This window comes from Lissotriton helveticus, chromosome 2_2 (genome assembly GCF_964261635.1).
Source record: "Lissotriton helveticus chromosome 2_2, aLisHel1.1, whole genome shotgun sequence".
NCBI lineage: Eukaryota > Metazoa > Chordata > Amphibia > Caudata > Salamandridae > Lissotriton > Lissotriton helveticus.
In genome coordinates, this window is record NC_136060.1 from 482,680,695 (window position 1) to 482,702,774 (window position 22,080).

At 50.3% G+C, this 22,080-nt stretch overlaps 1 protein-coding gene across 1 annotated transcript in view; it reads right to left on the bottom strand.

Annotated features, from left to right (window-relative positions):
• LOC144821550 (E3 ubiquitin-protein ligase TRIM7-like) overlaps positions 1–22,080 on the bottom strand; it is a 249,905-nt gene that overhangs the window by 108,554 nt on the left and 119,271 nt on the right. The window contains exon 6 of the transcript XR_013608380.1: positions 4,314–4,946. The gene's annotated coding sequence lies outside the window, so the exon portion shown is untranslated. The remainder of the gene's footprint in view (positions 1–4,313; positions 4,947–22,080) is intronic.

The following is a 22,080-nucleotide window of genomic DNA, read 5'->3' on the forward strand; positions in this document are numbered from 1 at the left end:
CTTCATAGTGCACACTGCCAAATTGTGTTGCCTGTTGTGGTGCCATGTGCCATTCATTTGTCTGCCTGCTAGCTCTCCAGGGGGCCTTTTTCATAATCCACACAGAACCCCCGGGCTCCAGTTGTCCGACTTCAGACCCCAGGGCATCTCACCCAGAGGGCCACCTATTACAGTGACTGTGACTTTCAGAAGGGCCAAGACCTCCTTTCTGCAAGCAGCCGGCATAACTCTTTAATCCATCCACCCAAGTTCCAAGCAGTAGACTTCACACCTTCCTGATCTCACATTATTCTTTACCGGAGTTCAGCCTCTCTTCTTCACTGCTCCGGCTTGTCCTCATGCTGATTATGTTAGTGGATGTTTTCTGATGGGCCTTTGATGGCAAGATTTGCATTTCTATTATAGATATTTTCCACATGTTCAGGCCATAGGCTGGAGAGTCCAGCAAGTAGGTCCTGACAACATCATTCCCTGCCACACCCCCCAAAAATGGGGTGTACTTACTACAAAATAGGTGGCATTTGGGAAGGACTAACGAGGATTTAAGAGGGGATTAAAGAGGGATTTTGGGAGAGACAGACACCTACCAACAAAACAGTAAGCCCATCCTATCCACAAACTGCTCTTCTAAATCTACTACTGCTACAAAGGTCTCAAAACAATAGTAAATGTTACTCCAGTCCATACCTAGAGTAAGTCCAGCACCACACACAACTGCCCATACTTAGTCCAACACCCTCCAGTCGAAAATAAACGTGTAGTGCTCAAAATAAAACCTCATAGGAAATAGTGTTAAAATAATTTACGTTATTTGAAATAGTTAAAAACATAAATACATGTATTTTAGTATTTAAAACATATCTAATAATATTTTCTTCTTTATTTTAACATATTTCACGGTTTCTTCAAACTTAAACATTTGTGCAAACATGTTTTATTAAAATATAATTAAAATATAATTAAATTACACATATATTTTACCTAAGGTGAGATTTTGTTTCAATTTAAACTTATGAAAAGTAATGTTAATCTAGTGAATTCAAAATCATTAAATGTTGCATGTAAATTAAGCTGTAAATGCTGTACTTTTTAAATTGTGTTCTACATTTAAAATAATTGACATCATTTAACATAAACATATTTTTATATTATTTTACATTTTAATCTACTTTGTTATTTTTATTTTCCCTATATTATACTATAGGCAAAAATATATTCTTGTCTGTTTTATTTTTTTATTTTTTTTTATTGAACCTTTATTTGATAGCAAGTACGATTACACGGATGGGCCTACAACCATCACGGCTGGCCGCTAAAAGATCAGACATTGCAAGCATTACGTACAGTGGCAACAAACCAGAACGGGATGCAGTATCAAAACAGCACAGTAGTTATAAGTAAACACAGCAGCTCGGGTCAGGATGGAAAAGGTTCATTTTCAAATAAAGAACTGAAAAATGGTGTCGCACAGTTACTCCCAATCCCGCGAAGGTATAAGAATCAGGATATTAAGAACAATGACAATACGGGGGGGGGTGCCATCAGGGGATAAAAGACAAATGGCAGGAGAAATGAAAACACAACCCCCGCATGCAAAGAGTCGAAACCCCGCCCCTCCACTCCAGCACCCCGCAAAACACATGGGCAATGGCGACACTGAAGAAAAGGGAGAAGAAGAAGGAAACTAAAGGGCCATAGAAACAAATACTAATCCAGTACCCAACCCGCTACCCCCCACCCTGCACACCCGCAGAAGGCCATGGCCTACCCCCCAGCCGCATGCCCGTCGCCCTAAGAGAACCCGATATATAGAAGATAGAAAAGGGAAGAAGAAAATAAAATAAAACATAAGCGGAGGAGGGCCCATAACTCGCCGCCCGGCCCCGCCCAGTACCCCAACACTACAGAAATCCCACGAAGTAAGCAATACCACAAGGAAAAATGCAAATCACGAGCATAAAAACCCCCTCAATGAAATGTCAGGTGAAGATACCCACTGCATCATTTAACGGCAATAGAGCAAATAAGCCGTAGGCCATCTCATCCCTGACCCTGTCTGTCAGTGACACAGCCCGAAGCCTTCCCAATAAGCAATGCGGAGCACAGTATAGAGGGTCCGAACAGGATGAGCGGGCCCGGAAGGGACGAGGCCATAAATAAGCATAATAATCTAAAACCATCACAATATAGATAGTGAAAATCAGACAATAACAATGCCGGTCCCATAAACTTCCCAAAGCTGGCAAGGAGTAGAAACACCCAGGAGATGAAAGTCAAACAATCCGGCCACTGCCGCGATACATCCAGGCCAGTCCAGGGAGGAGAGGGACTCTCCACCGCCAACCGCCAGTCGGAGATGCGTCCCAGGGATAGAGCCACACGAGCAGTCGAGACGAGTCGCACGGGCACAGGAGTCCAGTCACTAAACAACCCGAAGGGCACTCGAAGGTCCGAGACCTCCTCCATGATGACAGTATCAAGTTCAGCGGCTAATCCCTGAAGTAGAACCGCGGCCTCCACAGACAGCGAAACAAAAATGGCGTCGATCCCTACGCCTAGATCGAGGGCATAACAATCAATGGTTTTGTGCAAAGTTGTTATGGCCTCAAACACATCCCGGGGCGTGAACTCGGTCACGCGTTGCAAGCATTTCGGCCCCATCTCTGGAACAGCCGCCCGGTCCGGACGTGAGCCATGAAGAAGGGCACCAGCCGCCATCTTGATCCAATCAACACCGTCCCCCCGCACACACTCAGGGACCAGGCCGCATTGCGAGGGCACCGCAGGACGTGTCTTCAGGTCAAACGGATTGTGGGACAGGGTCCAGAATGGAAGAGTCACCAGAAGGCTAAAAGTCCCGCCGGACCCCGGGAGCCGGCCGCCTACGTCGGGGGCGATCTCAGGCTACACCAGGGCAACAAGGCTTGGGGAGGGGGCAGGAACCAAGCGCCCCCTCCGAGTCCTCGCCACCACACCACCCCTCGGGGGCCTCCGTCAAGCGGCGCGGGGAGGCACCGCAGGCAGCGGTTCTTCAGATCAGTGGCTCTCACCGGCAAGGCTCCCCTCCACCTCGTAGGCCGCAGAACATTCGGGGAGAAATCTCGGGAACGGCGGCATGCAGGAGCTCCGGGAGCAAACGGTAGGTGCTCGTTATCTTCCTCGATCAAAGTATGCCTCCGTGGGCCAGGATATGTGGCAGGATAGCCGTGTGGGGAAAAAGGGCTTGCGGAGCCGAGCGACTATGCGACCATTTCGAATGCCTGCTTGGCTCCTCCCTCCCTCATAGAAGAAATTGTATTTTATCTTTATTTGGATTTGAATATTTAATTAATCTAATTATATTAAATTGCCAGGAGTTTTTTAAAGATTTATTACCAAAAATCGCATCTACATTAAAAGGAAAAATATTCTTTATTCTGTATTAATAAGTATTGAAGTTGGTGTATAGAATAATTTAAAAGTACTTATATTTTTATAAAAGTAATGCTACAATTTATTTCAAATTTTAAAAAGGTTAATAAAATATGTTAAAATAAAATAAACAATGCTTTATTTTTAGATTTTTTTGTATTAAATTAAATGTATTTATACTTTTTACGATTTTAAGTAATGCACTTTAATTCAACATTACGCCCCTACCTCTTTTATTTTTAGTGGAAGGGTGTTGCAGTGTCAGTGGTTGACCATATGTGGGCTGGACTTACTGCTGCTCCTTTTTGATGTGTAACAGCTAAGTCTACACTTTTGAGTAACTCTGCACTCTTAAATGGTGATCAGCCCAAAGTAGTAAAGTTCCTCCAAAGTGTAAGAGTAAACATACATGTGTAGATTTATTCATGAGTTAATTTACGTTTGTGAATGAGCCCCATCTTCTACAAAGCCATAATGACCAGTACCCCTACATATCTGGCTGCCAAACTCACCATATCCAGGGATTTAGCACACCTGCAGTCATTATGTCCTAAGACATTAGACGGATAATAGCAAGAAGGTAAAAAACATCCCACCAGCCATTAACCATCTATGCACCCAGGAACGACATCCAACAATCCATCAAGACGGCCCCACTCTTTAGGGAAATCAGTTAGGAAAGAGCTGTAGACACCCCTCTTTGAAGATCACTACATCACAATGCATTCATGACCCATGTCTGGTCCCAGAACTCAGCTACCCCCTCCCATCATTTACTGACTGTATCGTTGCCAAAGGCACTGCATATCGCTCTGCTGCGGTTTGGCTAGGTTTACACTATACAAATATCTTGTGCATACATCCTGAGGTCGCTTGTGCACTCAAAAGATGAACAGGTCAGCTAGAAGATTCTGGAGACAGACCCCTTATGCAGGAATAAATTACTAGTGTGACACACCACTTCCAGAAATAATGGACGCCATTATAGAAATGAGAAAGAAACTGCAGAGACTATATATTACGAATTTCTGTTTGTGAGAGGAAGAAGAACGGAAAGACTCTCTCGGTGAAGGCGGCCTTGGTGAAGGTGTGGAGGTGCTCCAGGGTCTCGGTCTTGTACAGGGACAGCCGTCCTGCTTCGTAGTCGAGATACATCCCCAGCTTTCTGGGGGGGTCTTGCAATCGAAGGCGGTCTTCTGAGTAGCCGGACGAACGAGAAGGATCATCGGTGATAGTCTTATACTTTCTGATATACCACAACAAGGCCCACATCCCTGCCATAGGTGCACATTGGTTCCTGCTCACAGACTCTCTGGCAACCCCAATGATCCAATAATACTCTGCCTGCAGCAGCTCTACCTCCCAGTAATGCTTCCCTGAGAGGAACCCCTCCCTCCCAAGCACACACCCATCACGTGTGAATCTCTTGGGGTTGGCGGGCAAGATCTCTCCTTCGCGTGTCCATTTCGCACGTCTTCCACTCTCAGACAGGATCAGCTCATGGTTGGCTGTGTCCGGGTCCAGAGTCACCAGCTCTGCAGAAAGGAGAGACCATAGAGACATAACATGAGGACAGAGTGTACCATGATGACATTCAGTAGATACAGAGATCAGTGCTATAGAACGGGAAACAGCCTTTAAAACGAAACTGTTACAACGCATGCCTTTACATCGCATGTCGTTGCAACGCAAAAGGTGTGCAGCAGTGGGTAGAAGGTGTTGGATTTAACTCCAACACCTTCCCTACTGTTGCACACACTGGAGTTGGAATAGAATATTAATCTATTCCAACTTCCAGCGCCCCCTGACAGAAAGTCGGAGTAAAAATTTTCGGTGCAACGGCATGCGATGTATTAGCATGCGTTGTAACGTCACATATTCCTATAGAACGCCTCCTGAACATAGAGTCACAATTGTGCAAAGTGATCATACACCAGAAATCACACGTATGCGACACTGGAGTCACCCACAAGAAGGGGAGGGTTAGAGAGCGGTTAAGATCCTGTGTTCTATGAGTGACCGGATCATCCGTTTCACATATTTATCTTTGTCCTCAGGTACCTGCCGTCCTGTTTATTGTATTAGAAATACAGAACTACAAGTACCAACATGTGGGAGTTAATACAAAAATGGCAGAGGGGTCCTGGAACATCCACTCCGGAGCCACCTAGAACTAAGCTAGGGCCTTGGAGGTTTCTGAAAGCTGGAGAGGTTGTAAGAAGCCCTTTGTGGTTGACAAGGATCCAACTGAAAGAATGCCTAGGATGCTATGCATTTATAAATCGACGGGATTCTGATTTTGTAAGTTGTCATTTCAGCAGATCACCACAATGGTACTTTCAAAAAATGGGCCCAATTCACAGAACTAACTTAAGACAAAATCCTAAACTACCAACTTTTGGCATTCACAGAATGCACTTACTACTTTTGGTATTCACAGAATGGGCTTACTACTTTTGGTAAATAACAGAATGGATTTACGTCCACACTTCGGCCGGAGATTCCAGCCCGGACACGGAGATTCCGGCCCGTAGATGGGAGTTCTGTCCCAGAGGTGGGACTTCCGGCCTGGAGGTGGAGATTTTGTCCCTGGCTAAATCTCCGCCAACGGCCGGAATCTTCACCTCCGGGCCGGAAGTCCCACCTCTGGGCCGGAATCTCTGCCTCCGGGCCGGAATCACCGACCCGAGTGCCGGCGTAAAGTTAGTAGTCATAAATCCATTCTGTGAATACCAAAAGTAGTAAGTTTAGGATTTGTCTTAAGTTAATTCTGTGAATCGTGCCCTTAGTTTGCATTTCCCCCTTATGATCGGTTTCTACTTGCATTACAAATATTTAAGAGCTAGATAGATACATCATACAATACTTTGCCATGATAACAGATGCTGAAGAAACTCAGACGATCCATGATTACCATTATCTTTAATTGAACGCAAAACAGCTAATGTTGAAAGGTGCCTTGTATTTTACTTCCTAACGTCTCACATGTCCATGTCCATAGGGTGCTCAGGTGTGACATTTCAAGGCCTTGGCATGATGCATTAACCCCTTCCACGCTCATGACGAGCTGGGCTCGTCATGAGGTAGCCTCCTCGCACGCTCATGACGAGCCCAGCTCGTCATGAAACATGGGAATAAGTAAATCTCAGCACAGGAGGGGAAAATACATAGCATCGATGTGGTTAAGGGCCACTTTATGGCACATACAGTAAAGTATGATGCCCATGAAAAAAAACTACTGAAATTTGTTGCTTTTGTACAATTTCAAATTAGAGAACAGGCTTTAAAACTTCTGCAATGCTGTCACAAACCTACTTCCCTTCAGAAACATGATCCCAAGGATACATGACCACCGGGATAGGTGAGGGCCCCGGCTGCCAATGAGGAAGAGGACGATGAAGGTCCTAATCACCAACGGGACAGAGGACAGTGAGGGTGCAAGCACTATTGGGACAGAGGATAGTGATGGCTGCAACCATCATCAGGATGGACTATGGTGAGTGTTGCAACCATCACCAGGACAGAAGACAGTGAGGGTCCCAACCACCATTATCACCAAGACAGAGGACAGTGAGGGTCCTACCACCACAGGAACACAGGACGGTGATGACTCCAACTGCCACAGGGACAGAGGGGAGTGAGGGTCACAACCAACACCGGGACAGAGGACGCTGAGGGTCCAAAATACTGTCGGGATAGGCAACCTTGATGGTTCCAACCTCCATTGGGACAGAGGGCAGTAAGAGTCCCAACTACCATCAGGACAGAGAACGGTGAGGGTTCCAACTACCATTGGGACACACAATGGTGAGGGTTTCCGGTCTGTTTAAAAAGGCTCCCATGAGCCATTGAGTGACGGGGGCGTGGTATCGGCGCTGATGTGGACGGCGGCGTGAGCCGAGAGCTCCGCGCCTGCACCCGCCGATTATCCTTTTTAATTATCCTGATTGCGGCTTGCAACGCATGTAATTGCGTCGGAATATCAGGGGAACATCCTGAAGTGAGTATCGCATCGACCGGAGGCTCCGCTGAGCTACCGGACCCGGCGGCAATGTCGGAGCAGTGAAAAGCGATCCCACAAGATGGCGGAGTACAAAGGGAGACGGGACTGACCCGGCTGCGGGGAAGCCGCTAATACAGGCCCGCGCCCGGGAGCTGTGAGACGATTGCCGTTGTGATCAGCGGGTGGCCGGTGCTCTTACTGCCTGTGCTGGGGAGCGGACCCTGGCGAGCGTGTGTGACGGGGGTTTGCCCGGATGGGAAGGCGCCCCGCAAAAGATCCTACTATGGCGGCCATTACTGGAGCTACATGAGAGGCACGGCATTGTACTCATGCCCCGGAGGTATTTGTGGTCGGCGAGCAGTGTGTACTGCTTTCAGAGAGCAAGGTGAGGCAGCTGTGCGGCGCTCGACCCAAGGAGTGCAGGGGGAACCTGAGACCCTGCATTAAGAGCGGAGCGTGCACTGAACTATACCGGTGGCTGCCCACTAAATCGACGCAGGCCCCCGGAGCTCCCTGGAGGGGGGCACCGGAACAGAAAGGGACGAGCAGACCCCAGCGGTGGCGAAACACCGACATACCCCTGTGGCCCTGGTGAGTGACAGGCGGAGGCCCTATACACGGACCAGCGGGGGTGGGGACAGAGTCGGACCGGCGGAACTGTAGGAGTGAAAGAAACGGGTCTGCCGAGGCGAGCGTGGATATAAGGAAGCATATTGAGGTGGCATATCTTCCCTTGCTCTGCACATCGGGGTGACGCAATACAGAGGATGCTGGGATGATACGGCCATGGGAGCAGCCCTGGAACCTATCTGATACCCCGCTGCGCCTCCACTGTTAGCGCGCGCATCGGAGGTTTGCCCTGAAGGGGTCTCACCAGTGGCACAAAGACTGAGCCCCGGCCCTGATTGTTGGCTCTGGTGGCGGGGTGCGGAACAGAGGTGCATTCGGGAGACCGGGGACCCCGTATACCTGGAAGCGGACTGCGGAGTGCAACCTGTGGAGCCAAGGTGGGATGTATGACGTGGCTGTAGAGTGGCGGCCCACTAGCCTGGAGCAATTATAGAAATCCGGTAGGGGCTGGAACCGGCCCTTGTGTGTGACGTCCTGGGCGGCCGTTGTGAACGAACTCTCTGGCGCAAGTAGTCCTTCCAGTAGGAGACAGGGTGCACCCCAACCTTCATGATGAAGCCCACGAGTGAGACAGAGGGGGCTGCGGAACAGGGTGCCGTCCGCAATGACGAAGAGGATATTGAATGCACAGAATCAGAGAAACGGCTGAACAGATGCCTAGACAAAATCCTGGAAGCCATCACGGTGACGAAAGAGTCCTTACATCACGACATCTCGCAAGTCGCAACGGGGCTGGGCCTCCTGAAGGCGGACCACTCGAAACTGGTGGATAGAGTGAAGGATACTGAGCTGGTGGTGCAGGAACTGAAACCGGCGGTGGTGACGGTGGAACGCAAGCTGGAGGATGCCTTACAGCGCCTCGCAACCCTTGAAAGGAAGGCCGAAGATGCGGAAAGTCGAAATCGGCGCAATAACGTACGGGTCGTGGGCCTGCCGGAGAAAGTGGAGGGATCTGACATGGTAGCTTACATGGAGAACTGGTTTAGGACGCAGGTTGCCCCGGAGGGCCTCGCCGCCTTTTTCACGCTCGAGCGGGCACATAGGGTCCCGGCCAAGCCACCGCTGCCGGGTCGCCCGCCTAGACCTGTAGGTGCCAGGGTCCTCCACTATAAAGACAGGGACCTGCTGATCCAAAATGCACGTGACAAGGGCCCTTTTAAAGTGGAGAACGGCTCAGTTACGATTTTCCCGGACTACACGCAGGACATTCAGCGGCGCAGGGCATCCTATTTATCCATTAAAAAGGAACTAAGAGAGGAGGGGATCCAGTACTCATTGTTATTCCCCGCCAAATTGAGAATCATTATGGATGACATGACCCACTTCTTTCTGACACCTGAAGACGCATGGGCATGGCTGGAGTCTTACAGGGCGGGCACAGACCGCAGGAACAGGGGTAGCCGGGGACAGCCGAAATCACAAAGGACTCGCCAATCGCAGCGTATCCAAAAGAAGAACAGGAATCGACAGGCCCTCATGCTCGCACAAGTGGCTGCTGACAAACGGAACGCTCTGGTGGCGAAAGCGGAAATAACAGGGTCACGGAAGGGGGACTCGAACAGAGGGTCAGACTCGGATGAACTCTCGGATGTGGACAGCACCATGGGGCCGGAAGTGACACCCAGATCTGCGGACGACCTGTAGAATGATTCTCTTTCATCGCGGAGCTCCCGTTATTGGACTACACTAGTAGGGGATGGAGCCCCTGGTAATATTTATGTTTTTTTTGTGGATGGGAATGCTGCTTTATGGGGGAGGGGGCCGGAAGCGGGGGTAGCGCTGCTGCCTGTCGGGGCTGATCTGCACTCCTATTGCCCTTAAGGCAACCTGTGGTGACTACCACAGGATAGTATTGTGTGTTTTGTTGTGGCTGTTTGGACGGGGGCTGATACGTTGTTATTGGGTCCGGTTCTGGGGGGGAGGGTGGGTTCTGTATTCTGGGGTTGGGGGGGCTTTTTTGGGGGGTTGAGTTTTTGGGGGTTGGCGAAGGTGTGGGTGCTGTTATTTTGAGGAGGACGGGGAAGCAGGGCTACAATGATGGAAACGTTACGTGATTTAAAATGTATCACTTGGAATGTGAGAGGCTTACATACTATGGTTAGACGGCATAAGGTGCATGCTTATTTATTGCAGAGAGGGGTACACATAGCTTTATTACAGGAAACATATCTTACCAAGACGGAGGGCCAAGCACTGCAGCGGAGTTGGAGGGGTCAGGTTTTCAGTACAACTTATTCTGCGTTTGCCAGGGGGGTACTCATTTGGATACGGGCCGGGATCCCGTTTCAGGTCTCTTGGCAGGTGATCGATCAAGAAGGGCGATATGTGGCTGTAGAGGGCAGACTATTTGGTAGGGACGTTGTGCTGTGTAGTATTTATGCCCCGAACGCTGAGCAAGCTCGATTCCTGGCTGGTTTGTCGGGCGCGTTGGTGCCCCTTTTGGCCGGCCCGGCCATCGTAGGAGGGGATTTCAATGCTATCTCGGATGTGGACATGGATAGATCGCACCCTCCTCTAGCGGCTGCGCCGGTTAGGAACCTGGCTAAAACGAGATCCGACTGGCAAGACCACTGGGGCTTCATTGATGTGTGGCGTGCCCAGCATCCGCAGGTTAGGGATTACTCGTTCTTTTCCTCTGTGCATGACCTACACGTCCGCATTGACGCTATCCTGTGCTCCCCCCTGCTGGCCCATATGGCGACACATACTGAATACCTCACTAGAACTATTTCCGACCATAACCTACTACTGATGTCGCTTCACTGGCAGAGGGTGAGGACGGCAATCCCAACATGGCGCCTACGCCCTGAGACTCTGGAAGATCAGGTATTTAGGACGGTTGTGGGAGAGGGCATTGATGATTACTGCCGGGAGAACTGGGGTACAGCTAGCTCTAGGGCGTTGGAGTGGGATGCTTTTAAGGTGGTTATTAGAGGGTTATGCATCACCAAGTATTCAGGAGCCAGGAAATCAGTGGTGGATGATGTAGCGAGAGCAGATAAGGCCTTGAGGGATCTGGAGCAGAGGAGACCGGAAGTGCCGTCCCTGCAGGAGCAATTGCTCAAGGCAAAATAGAAGGTGGCATCCGAAACTGAACGGCTGCGATGCTTTGATAACAGAGGTTACCTGGCGAGGACCCATGCGGAGGGGGATAAGGTGGGAACGCTGCTGGCTAGACTGGCCGACCCGGTGCAGAGAAGTGGGCCAATTATGCAGATAGCGATGGGTGATGGCACTCTGACCCACTCGCAGGACAAGGTGTTGTCTCGCTTTGCTACCTATTACGAAGACCTGTATAGCAGTAGAAGGGGGGAGGCAGAGGAGGACATAGAAGAATATCTGGAGGGGACCCCCTTACCGCGGATGGAGGAAGAGGACGCTGACATGTTGGGACAGGATATCACATTAGCGGAAATACGTGTGGCGATTAAACACATGGCCCGAAATAAGACGCCGGGTCCTGATGGGCTTCCCATTGAATTTTATGCTTCATACGTGGACAATCTGGCACCTGCTTTACTGGAGGTGTATCGGGCGGCAGAGACGGAGGGACACCTCCCAAGTTCGATGCGTGAGGCCTTGATAGTCCCTCTTCTGAAACCGGGCCGGTCGGAGCTGGATGTGGCCTTCTACCGACCTTTATCTATGTTATCGGTGGATTATAAAATCCTGAGCCGCATACTGGCGACACGATTGCTGCCGTACATGGCATCGCTGGTTCACGAAGATCAAGCGGGCTTTATTCTCAAGAGATGCATGGCTACGAATATCCGCCGCTTTCTTCGGATCATGGCGGACAATCAGAGCGATGAGAGTTCCGCAGCGGTGCTCTCTGTCGACATTGAGAAAGCCTTTGATAGTCTGGAGTGGGCGTTTCTCTGCAGGGTCCTGGTCCGCTTTGGATTGGGTGACAGGTTCTTGAAATGGACAAGGGTGTTATACTCCTCGGCCACGGCTAGAGTGAAGCTGGGCGAGGTGATCTCTGACCAATATCCAAACTGGCGATCGAGCCTTTGGCGGCACAGGCAAGGATGGGGAGGATGTATAGGGGACTGCTGCATCGGGGTGATCACCACTACATCTCCCTGTATGCAGATGATCTGCTCCTCTTTCTCCGGGAGGCTGAGGTAGATCTGCAGGGGGCGACTGCTATGTTGTCCAGTTTTGGGGGTGTCTCTGGTCTCCAGGTGAACTGGACTAAGACGTGCATCTTTCCGATGCGGCGGGGTCTCCCTGGGTCTGTGACGCTGGGACCCATTAAATGGGAACCGATGTGCATCACCTATCTGGGGGTCCGGATTTACCACACGGACCAGGACTTGCTGGAGGGTAACATATGCAGGTGTGTCAGTACCTTGAAAGGTTGTATGGAGTTCTGGGCAACGCTTCCTCTGTCGGTGATGGGCAGGGTGGCGTTGCTTAAGATGGTGGCACTTCCCAGGCTGTTATATTATTTCCGTACACTGCAGATCTGGCTTCTGCCAAGGATATTTAAGGAACTGAGATCGTTGATGGTGGGTTACATCTGGGGTAGTGGTAGACGTCGAATAGCCTTGGCGACATTGATGAGGCCCAGAGTGGAAGGTGGCCTGGCGGTGCCGGATTTTGAACTTTATTACCTGGTGGCCCAACGGCAGATTTTGATGCAAAACATAGCGCAGGAATATCGGGTCCCGGAGAGTGACTGGGGGAGGGGCATCCCACGTCATGTACAGGCCTATAGAGTCCTGCAGCAAAAGCTCGACCAGCAGGACTTGACAGGGGAGGAACGAACCCTCAGACTTTGCTGGAACAGAATGCAGCGGAAAGCAGGGACCCCGCACCCGTACGCGCCGGAAATCCTGCTGGAAATGTTGACGGCGCTGCCGCATGGCGGGGATTGGTCGCCGCTGACGAATTGGGAACAGATGGGCGTCCAGGTGGTGGGAGACCTGTATGTGAACCAGGAACTGGCGCCCTTCCCAGCGCTGCGAGACCTGTTTGGGCTCCCAGAGGGGGACTTCCTGCTTCATGCTGCGGTCACGTCCGCGATTCAAAAGCACTGGAGAACGGGGAAAGTGGAGCCGGAGGTCACCCTTGCTTGCCAATATACTGTGATGGTGGCGGGCACGATCAAAGCGGTAATGTGCCTCCAGTCTAGGCTACTTCGGGATGGCATGCGACCCTTAGATACTCTTAAAGTGAAATGGGAGGAAAGCATAGGTAGGGAAATACCGGAAGCCGCTTGGAGACAGATCCTCAAACGGCGTGGAAGGGCTCTAGAAATGCTCGTCTCCAACTGATTCAATTCTTTGTGCTGCATAGGGCCTATTTAACACCGGGGAAGATCCGAAAGTACTTTCAGGCCCAGAATGCGGCGTGCCCACGATGTAGGGAGGACGGTGCTGAGTTAGACCACATGTTATGGTTCTGTCCGCGTATGGGCGGTTACTGGGAGGAAGGTGGGGAACTCCTAAATACCGTCACAGACAGACAATTGGATTATGACATGGCCACCTGCCTGCTACACTGGTTTCCGCATACGGCCAAGACCAAGGTCACCAGCAAATGTATTGACTTAGGGCTCCTGCTGGCTAAACGTGAAATTACCTGGCATTGGAAGGCAACGGAGGGGCCATCGTTTGGGCGCTGGAGAAGGGAACTCTGTAAATGGGCCAGCTGCGAGAGTGTAGTGAGGCTCCGACAGGCTACCCGATCGGGTAATGATAAAGCGTTGGAGGCAGCTCGATCCTGGGAAGCACTGTTCCAGTCTTTGAAGGACCAACAGTTGACGGAAGAAGAGGAGTGAGCTCCACGTCCATGTGACTACTACATATAACGCGTAATTACGTTAGCCCATTGCTATTACCGTTACGAATATTGAGTGCTTATATAAACACCCACACCACCATTCAAGTAAGGGGGGAGGGATTAGGAGGGTGGGGGGAGCTGGCCACCGGGTAAGGAGATCCCTGCTATAAGGGACTGGCTGGGAGGATGAATGCACCTAAGATCGAGCTGATTACTGTAACTGTGGAGCTACGTTGTCTTGGACTGATACAAGCGACACAGGACACGGGAGCGGGAGACTCGGGACGGGTGGTGCTTGCTCAAGTATTGGCTCCCAGGGGTTGTTGAGGTTTGTATGCTGGGTAACTGGGAGTTAAAGAAAAGCAGATACGACTATTCTTTGTGGGCCGGACATGTTCGTGATTCTGTGATATACACACGCATACTACATATCTGACTCACGCCGCCCAACCCCCAGGTTGTGGGCTAAATGGCTGTGTATTATGATTATTATTGTTTCATCAATCACAAACGATGTTTATATAATTGTTAACCATCTTAAATGTATGAATGATTTCTGCAATAAAAATATTTTTTTTTAAAAATGAGCCATTGAGTGACAAGGTTTTGGAGACGCACCTGTGCGCCTGTATGAGGTACTGAGACCTGAGAGCACTGTGGCAGCATTCTCAGCAACCCCAGATGTAAATTTGTTTTTGATCTCTACTGATGAAGGATAAAATCCAGAAACACGTGTGTCTAGAGATGAATAGTACAAACTTTGATGAAATGCTTTTACTAATATTCAAGTAAGCGCTAATTGTGAACTGCATTCACCATAATGCAAAGGGGCAAACTGTGCTGGGGTATGAGGCAGTGTGCTCCCATCTCCCTTAGTTAGTTATTTATTTTGTGTTTTATATAGTGCGAACATGACCCTTAGGGTCCTGATTGCGACAATAGCAAGCATCATAATAAACTTACGAGTGAAGAACAATACAAAACAGTGGCCTGGAAAAAATATAAGCACTTACAATTATATCTGAGACTGAAAGAATATGTCAAATTACAAATTACCATCAAAGGACTCAGAAGTCAAAGTTTAGCTAAACGTTTGCCTCAGTAGCTTAACTCGAAGAGGTTGTCTAGATCCCAATGCGTTTCATTAAGGAAGCCTTGAGAGGCTCTCTTATTATACATCGCGTTTCATTAAGGAAGCCTTGAGAGGCTCTCTTATTATACATCCATAGGGACCGGATGATGATTAATAGACAGACGATTAGGTGACTCTTCTGTAGTGAGTTATGGAAAGAATGTACCCATTAGGAAGATCTTTAGCTTCCTTCTTGAATTTTGATGAAGACGGTATTCTTCTAATGTTTGGCAGTAGCAAATTTCAGATTCTGAGTGCGGCACCTGAGAAAGCTCTGTTGTATGTTTTCTTCTTTTGGAAGAACAGTGGTTTCAGCACAAGATCTTTTATGCCCTGGGAGTACCTGCCTCCTCCGGATATCACCACTTTCAGAGCTAGATACACCAGTGTTTTTTAATGTAGCGTCTTAAGAGTGATAGAGGCTAGATTGAGTTGTATTCTGGCTTTGTATGGTAGCCAGTTCAGAGCTTTTTTGTTTTTACAACTTTATTTATTTGCATATATCATCATAGACAAACATAGGGCCATGGGTGATCAGTTGACAGTATGAGCGGGGTTAAGTTGTATATCTAAACACAGCCTCTTAGCTTCATAGCAAACAGCTTGAAAATAAATAGTAAGAGAAAAAAGAAGACAAAGAAAATGGATATGGCACCAAACAATGGCATATAGTCTCTGGGGAGTGTCCATAAGTTGATCGTATTCTGCTTTCCCACAGGGTCTCCAACGGGATGAGACTGTCTTGAACCTGGTGATAGCTCCTTATAAGAACATATGAGTGGTATCGGCATCTACTTTACCCTATGCTGATGGCAAACAAGTTTACGCTGTGCCTGACTGGTACCGGGGTTGGGTACAGATCGAGTAGTTGTCTAGCGAGAGGAACTTAATCGTATCGTGGCTGTCTTGGCTGGCAGGGTTGGCATGTGAGGTCAATTGAGTTGGGTTGTCTTTAGACTTTAAGGGGTATATGTACAAAAACTGGCGCTAACTAATGCTATTGCTAGTTAGCAGTAGTTTTCTTCTTAACGCAGCCTATAACCAAAAACTATTGCCCTGTTCGCGATGTTTTTGCAATACGAGGCTTCACTGGTGATAGTTTCAGGTAGCAGCGGTGAAAACTGTCGCTAACACTAGCGTGAAAGGGATATAAATTCTGACGTTAGCGGGCAAAAACTGACGAAAGGCCCATTAGCGGCCAAAACACTCATGTTAGTCAGCCCAACGTGACTATTTTTGCCTCTAGAGGCAGAAAATAGCCTATAAGTCCACCTCCAATGAAAAATAGGAAACAAAATCAATGGAATGCAAAATGGAGTGCCCAGGGCCACCTGCTGCACAAATCAACAACCCACCAAGCTCCCCAACTGCCAGGATGACCAGCCAGAGTCCCAGCGGAAGAGGAAATTCAGTGCTATAATCATGAAAAGCAGTGCATCGTTGAGCAAAATCCGTGCTGCATCACTTGTCATTGAGCACTCCTTGCAACACCTTGGCATCCAAAACCTTGAAAACGTGGACAGTCCCGGGCCCAGAGGCCTCGCTGGGCCTCCGTCTGTGACCGGAGTGGGATGCGGAGGTGCTGTGGAGTTGCTGAGTCGTGGCGGTAGACATTGAGGCATCGACGATCACCCTTACCTGGTGGTGAAGTCTAGGAGATCTCATGGAGACACCTTGATGACCTGTGTGAGAAGACCGCCTGGTGCCCCTTCGAGCTGTGAATGGTAGAGACGCTCCTACACACCAATGTAGGGAAGTCTGCATCACATATCACGCGCCTCCACTACACCGGGGTGCATGGAGGAGATTACCAATGGTGGCCAATGCCTCTCTGCATCACAGACCGCAGGATGTTGTGCTGACCGGATACTGTGTAGGGTGAGGCCCCTGAGCTGCGCCGAACTTTTGTGGCGGAAGCGACGTAACTTCACGCCTAAGGGAGCCCTGTTGCATCACCTGAATCGGGAGGTTCCCCAACGGACTTGGTGGTGACTACTGTACCCAGGCTTATGAAATGCCACCTGGCTGAGGCTCCAGCTAGCTGAGTCACAGATTTGGAGAGAGTACAAGGGATTGCGCCATGAAGTCAATGTCAAGGTGAGGAGAAGGTGGGATGCGTAGCAGAGGAGGCCCGGAGGTCGAGTCGGGCCCAGGCTTAGTACCTGTGGGTGATACACCCCCAGTGGCAGCTCATCCACTATGGCAGAAGAGCGTCACCCAAATTTCTGACAAGCTTGAGGAAACAGTAAATACACTTTTTTAATCAGATTCGATTAATGTGCAAACTGTTTACATTAGTTGACAACGATTCGATCCTATTTAAAAAATAGTTGGATCATCATCAAGACAGTAAGGGTACAAGCCTGAATAATTAGAGATTGTCTCAATTAGGCTTGCGGAAGGTTAATCCTCATGCGGCATAACCTTCCGCAAGCCTAATTGAGGCAGGGGTTGTGTGCGCCTATCCCAGTATTCCTTTGTTTTATTGTTAAGCTTGGATTTTTGTGGCCAAAGTATTTTGTATAGCTGCGAGACTTGGTGGCCTATTTTGTTTATGTTTGCTACGCATTGGAAGATCGATGGTTGGGTGTCCGCTAATTTTGATTTTGATAGTGCTGCTTTCAGCTTTAGAAATCTATACAGGTCCAGGTCCTCTAGTTGGTGGGATGTTTGGAACTCGGAGAATGTAATCGGAGATGTATCTTTCTCCAGTTGGTGTGGATGTGAGATGCCCCTTTCTATCCATGTCTCGAAATTGAGGGTTTTCCCCTTGTATTTGATCTTGTTATTCGCCCACAAGGCTTCTGATTTGGACCCTTTAATGCTGACCTCCATTTTCCTGTTTTATTAGCGGTATCTTAGTGTTTTTCAGGATTGTGTTAGACGCTTTTGGGTATGCATTTATCGTTAGTAGGGCTAGTGGGTTCAGGTTGTTCAGGATGGCTTTTTCCACGTGTAGCCATACAGGCATGTATTCCGCTATCTGGGAGACCCAGTGTGTACCTTGTTTAGCTATGAAGGCTAGCTGAAAGAGCCTAAAATCTGCTAGGTTCACCCCCCTTGTGTTTTCGGGAGGTTCTTAATTCTGATCCTCGCCTTCTTGTCACGCCACAGGAATTTGGTGAACATATTGTCTATTGTTTGGTGGAAGTCATCTGTCAGGAAGATTGGGAGCATGCCTGCCAAGTAGTTTATCAGTGGGGTAATCATCATTTTTAGTGTTTCAATTCTCCCCCACCATGTCATGAATTTGGGTGACCAGGCTTCTAGTTGTTTCTTTATCTTTTCTAGTATGAGTTTCTCGATGTGGCGTAAGGTGGTTATCAGATCAGTGCCAAAGAGGATTCCTAAGTATCTGATGTGCCCAGTCTGCCAGGCCAGACCTGACTCCCCCAGCATGTCTCTATTGCAGTGGATATTTAGCGGTTTACATTCTGATTTTTCGTTGTTAAGTTTGTAGCCCGAGAATTTGGAATATTCCTTTATTTTGGACAATAGCGCTTTATTGAAGCCCTTGGTTGTTGTGTCATTATCAGTATGTCGTCCGCAATGGCGGCCAGTTTTACTGTTGTTCCGTTAATGTCGACCTCATGTATGCTGTCATTAAGTTTTATGTCCTGAATTAGGGCTCTGAGAGCGAGGAGAAAGAGTGCCGGCGAGAGGGGGCACCCTTGTCTGGTTCCTTGTTGGAGCTTGAATGGGTCTGAGAATGACCCATTTACTGTGATACCCGCTGATGGGGACTGGTACAGAGCCATTGTCATCCTAATGTAATCCTCCCCTAGGTTAAAGGCGTGCATGCATTTGTTGGACCTGGCCTCGTGGCGTGGTCCCCCCCCCTGTTCCTCAGCACCCTGTTAGCGTAGCCCTGCACCCAGAAGCCACTGGTCGTCCTACTCCCTGTACTACCAAACTCCCTGCACGACCCCGCCAGCCGACGACCAGCCCGCATGCCCCCAGCCTCCTTCCCGGCTCCGAGCGCCCAGATACTGCATCACCCTACAGGGCCCCGGCAGCCATTTTCCCTTCCCGAGATCCCTGACTCCTTGGGCCTAGCGTGACCCCGGCCCCAGCGAAACTTAGACTCCAAGGCGCGCTAGTCCCGGCTGGGGGGTAAAGGGGTCCCCGAGTGAGATAAGACGGGGAGTTTCGATTGCCCTCGGCCTCCCCTGATAGACTGGTTTCTCTCACACCTCTGGCCTTCCCCTGTGGGCCGGTTTCGATCACACCTATGGCCTCCCCGAGTGCTGGCTCCAGACCCTGCTGGGCGTCTGGGAATCCCCGGATGCATCTTCGAAAGGATCAAAGAGCCAACCGCCGGACCTCTCCAACGACCAGCCCCCAAGGCATGAGACCTCCACCTGCGAGGGTCCGGACATCAAAGGGCCACTGGACTATATCAAGGCTCGCCCAACAACTAGCGGGCAGTTGTATCCTGGACAAGAAAGCCCTGCTGATCTGATCGCGGCTGACCCTTGGGGAAAACTGTACCTTCGAACTCTTTGAGCCTTGCTGACGCTGTCGCGGCTCCTTCTCGTAACACGGAACTGGAACATCGGAGCCCTGCTGACGCTGTCGCGGCTCGTCCTCAGAAAGACGGAACTAGAACATCGGAGCCCTGCTGACGCTGTCGCTGCTCGTCCTCAGAAAGACGGAACTAGAACATCGGAGCCCTGCTGACCTTGTCGCGGCTCGAGCTTGAACTCTAAAGAGACCTACGTGAAACCTCCTGAGCCCTGCTGACGCTGTCGCGGCTCCTCAAGAACACCTCCGGATCGAGCCCTGCTGACCTCGTCGCGGCTCGAGGAGTACTCTGGTCCGGCTGGACCATCGACGCTACCAACACGACCGGAGTCGACTCGAAGTGAGTGAGGCAGCTAGTACGACTATCATCTTTCGTACCCCCCCGGCTCAAGGATTGAGAGCCGTGCGCATGGTACGCTTCGTACGGGCCAAAGACTGAGACTGTCCCGCTTCCCTCTTCCTGAACTCCTGAGACTTTACGATCCCTCGATCGCTTGTAAATAAGAGTGCTGATTCCTTCTTACTGTTCATAAAGAACTTGTTACTGAAAACCTACGGTGTGGTGTCCGTTCGTAAGTGTGGTGTGAGCTCAGTGTGTACGATCATAGACTCGACATCCTCCCCGGTGAGGACCTCACGTTAAGACTCGGCATTACGTGTGGGAGAGGTGGGTCCCGGGGCGGTCGGGTGAGCATAAACTGGCCCTCTGAGGTCGCCCCTTCTAACATTGGTGGCAAGCGACGGGATAAGAGCCTACGTCTAGGGATCGTACAGTAAAACGACTGACACACTACCTGATCGAGGAACAACCATGAGCCTCATTGTAACAAGCGAGAAGACATCATTCCAGCAAGAACTTCTGGAAGAATACACCCACCGGGAACTGAAGCAATTTTGTAAACATCTCCATATCGCTACCACTGGATTAAGTACCAAAGAGGACTTCCAAAAAGCCCTAACAGCGTGGGTAGAGGCTGGAGCCCATCTTCCCCTGCCTGAAGGAGACGGTGGAGAGGGAGGGCCACTGACCGAAACCCGCGTTCAAGAGGGTGAGGGAACAGAGTCCCTGACACGGAGTCCCAGCATGGAGAGAGGTCTGTCACCGGAAGAGATGACAGACCGAGAACGCAACCAAAGCCACGAGCTAGAACTGGCACGCCTTAAAATGGAAGGGGAACTCAAGTTGGTTGAGAAGAAACTGGCCATCGAGCAGTTACGGCTGCAAGGAGAACTGGAGGAGAAGAAACTCCAGAGAGAACATGAAGGCAAGAGGCTCCAGCTGGAGCACGAGCGCAGCCTGAAGGAGATTGAACTAAAGGCCCGGAGTGGAGACAACCGAACTTCGGAGAACCGGGAAGCCGTTCCCCCGACGGAACAAAAAGTCCACATCCCCAAAGATGTGGTAAAAGAGTACTACAAGAACGATGATATGCAGCAATGGTTCAAGGCCTACGAAGTCGCCATGACCTCCCACCGAGTTCCTCCGAAGGATTGGGGAGCCGGGTTGTGGGGTCGATTCCTGAGCGAGGGGAGAGACACCCTCCTCGATCTACCGTCCTCCGAGCAAACCTCCTACAGCCACATGAAAGAGGCCCTCCTCACGAGATATGGGCTCACCCCAGAGATGTATCGACAACGGTTTAGAAACTGCAAGAAGATCCCCGGCACCACATGGGTAGAATATGTGAATTTCTACAGCCGGGCCTTGGAAGGGTGGATCAAGGGCAGCAAGGTGACCACTTTTGAAGGACTCATTGATCTCATCGCCTATGAGCACTTCTCCTCCAATTGCTTTGTAGAACTGAGACAGCACCTTCTGGACAGCAAGCTAGCCGACACCCGGAAGCTGGCTGTCGAAGCAGACCGCTGGGTGAGCACCAGAGTCCCCCGGGGGCCCGGGGGAGACTATGGCCGACACGAGCAAGGGTCTTCCCGCCAGAGGGGAGGGGGAGGTCAGGGTAGACAGAGGCAGGGCCCCAACGAAGCCCCCCCAGAAACCAGTCCGGAACATCTCCCCCTGCAGTAAGGGCTGGGTTTCCCCCAGATAGACAAGGACCCAGAATCAGCAACGCCTGCTACAGATGCCAGCAAACAGGGCATTATGCCAGTGATCCCATGTGCCCCATGCTCAAGAAACCCAATGCTGCAAGTCCCCCAGCGCGCCAGTTAGCCACAGTAGCCTTAGAAGAGGAATAGTTCGAGGACCCAGAAGGGTGGGAACCAGCAGCCATGACCTTAGTCTCCCTGGGTGATAGGAAAATGGTCCCCGGAGCCCCCTTACCAGACAACACGGAAAAATACCGACAGCAGGTGACCGTCAATGGGCACCGCATAGGGGCACTCCGAAACACAGGGGCCAGCATTACTGCAGTAAGGTGTCACCTAGTCACAGAGGACCAAATTGTGCCCCACGCCTCCTGCAGAGTGATCTCCGCAGACAATTCAGTCCGCACCTGCCGAATAGCCCAGGTTCCCTTCGAGTGGGGGGGGCGTCTCAGGGGAATTACGAGTAGCGGTCCGCACCGACATGCCCGTGGACTGCCTACTGGGTAACGACCTGGAGAGCTCCCCGTGGAAGCAGGTAGAGCGA